At 42.8% G+C, this 2,426-nt stretch overlaps 1 non-coding gene across 1 annotated transcript; it reads right to left on the bottom strand.

Moving 5' to 3' along the window:
• Positions 1–363: 363 nt before the first annotated feature.
• On the bottom strand, positions 364–494 carry LOC115031653 (small nucleolar RNA SNORA17). Its single transcript, XR_003837321.1, has one exon. It is a non-coding gene; the product is annotated as a small nucleolar RNA SNORA17 (small nucleolar RNA).
• Between the last annotated feature and the right edge of the window lie 1,932 nt (positions 495–2,426).

The raw sequence follows: 2,426 nt of genomic DNA, 5'->3' as shown, positions 1-2,426 counted from the left end.
GATGGACCCAGACATGATCTCTGGTGGCAGCATAGGCCAAGACCCAACCATGGTCCCAGATGGCATTGCTGGCTACTCACATCAGGCTATTCCTCACTACTCACAAGTCTGCAGTTCTGCCTCTCTTCATTGTGCCCACATCTTTCTGTTTCTTTTTCTCTTCCATTACCACTCACTTGCTCCTTTTAGTGGCACCTGTGGCCTCTGAGTGTCTGTGGTCATCTCAGGAGTGTTTTCAGGAGTACAACCCCCCACCCTTGAATTATGGCACCAGGTAGAGGTCATCTTGGGTATGGCTCCCCCTATCCCCTGCAAGCTTGTGTGGTGTTGGACTGGTGGTCATCTTGGGCTCACCTTTTTCGGAGTGTTAGGCTACTAATAATTCATATGCTCACAGGGCAGAACACTGAAGGTAGTCATAGCATCTTTCCTCTCTGCCACCTACTGGTATACTTGCAGCACAGCACCACACCTGTAAAACCTCTAGAGGCAGGTTCCTGATCTATTTTTTTTAATTTATTTTTTTATTAGGTATTTTCCTCGTTTACATTTTCAATGCTATCCCAAAAGTCCCCATACCCACCCCCCCAGTCCCCTACCCACCCACTTCCCCTTTTTGGCCCTAGGATTCCCCTGTACTGGGGCATATAAAGTTTGCAAGTCCAATGGGCCTCTCTTTGCAGTGATGGCCGACTAGGCCATCTTTTGATACATATGCAGCTAGAGACAAGAGCTCCGGATCTATTTTTAAGCCACTTGAAATCTTATTCCAGCCACTGCTGTGGGTACCAGTTCTGAGCAGATTTTAGTCACTTTAAATCACTCTTACCAACGTCCTGTGTCCTGTATCCCCTGCTTTCTCCTGGCTTCTCCTTTGATGATATAGTAACAGTGGCCCATGGGGATTCACTGGGTACTCAGGCAGGACTGCTTATCAGTACTTGAAGCTACTGTTTAGTAGGACCCAAGAGGGAAAACTATACCCTTCCATCAAGGCAGTGCATTCTGTGACAAAGTTTAGGGAGTTCTGTATGATCTAGCAGTTCTTGTCTAACGAGTGAGCAACTCCACACTACATTTTATTTAGTTCTTTCTTTTCTCTGTCTTAGTCTTGCTGTGGTTTCTCGCTGGCCACTGGAACAGATTGATGCTTGTAGCGTGTCAACTTGGCTATTGCAATGGGAACAGAGGGCCCCTCTGCTTTTTTCCATTTGCTTTTCCTAACTTTAATCTGGTCTCAGCCTAAATATCCCTTTATGACCTGTTCACGAATGTTTTTCCATCCTCAAAACTGCTTTGTCTTTCCTTCCTGTGGTTGCCGACCTCTTCAAAGCTTATTATGGGCTATTTTATTGTGGTCTCAATGTTCATAACTTTCATGTTTCAGGCCTTAGGATGCTGTATAAAGCGTTTACCTTTGAATGACATTAAATATGCATACAATGTATATTACATATGCTTTAAAAGGTATAATTAGTATACCCCCTTTTTAAAAAAAAAGAAAAAATGAGAAATGAATGCTTACTATGAACTATGAGAGCTACAAGAATTGGTGATTATTGTCAGAAAGAATTCTAAATTTGTGATAGGAAGCTAATAACATTTTCACATTTTTAGGGTTCAGGCCATGGAATTGGCTTGAATATATATCCTGAATAAAGGATTTCTGAATATCTTTGGATGACATAAAAGATGAATACAAAATGTATTATATATGCTTTAAAGTATAATGTAGCAGATTCTTACATATAATTTGTATGAACTATACATGAACTGCAAGAATTGGTGGTGATTATTGTTAGAAAGCGTTCCAACTATATGATAGGAAGCTGGTAAAATCTGGTTATAAATGTACATTAAGTGTAAATCTCCCCCGGTAATAATAAAAACAACCCAGGGAAAGCTCTGTTTCCAGTAATAAACACATTATGTTCTCTCATTTCTAAACAAACACGACTAGGATAAATAATACAGCCCAGAGATGAGGGTTGCATGATACCGTGGAGAGATGTGAGCTTCTCTATCCTAAGGCAAACTTGTGCTATGGCTCTCAAGGGGACTGGCTACCTAAAAGAGTGCCCTGCTCGATCGAGCCAACATAAACATGGCTGGGAACAGGGCAGTGCTTTTATGGTTATCTGTCCCTGGGGACCCTGTTTGCTGGGAAAGACAGTCTCACTACAGTGACCATTTGCTTGAGAGTCCCAGTTTCAGTGTCCTCTCACAGGAGGAACAGCCTGGAGCCACGTGGCAGCTGACTAGGCTTCCCAGATGCAGAAGCCCTTCCAGGTAATGGGAACGGAAAGACGAACACTGTCCCAGGATCCTGATTTGTGTAGCTTAGCTGTAGCAGTGGTTACTGCCTCTCCCTTTAATTTGCCATCTTTTGAAATGCAACTGCATTTTCCTGGGACAACCTTGGAATT

The sequence above is a fragment of the Mus caroli genome, unplaced genomic scaffold (assembly GCF_978045245.1).
Source record: "Mus caroli unplaced genomic scaffold, Mus_caroli_1 scaffold_8, whole genome shotgun sequence".
Classification (NCBI taxonomy): Eukaryota; Metazoa; Chordata; class Mammalia; order Rodentia; family Muridae; genus Mus; species Mus caroli.
The sequence above is the reverse complement of the archived record's forward strand: the minus strand, read 5'-3'. Positions and strand labels throughout refer to the sequence as shown.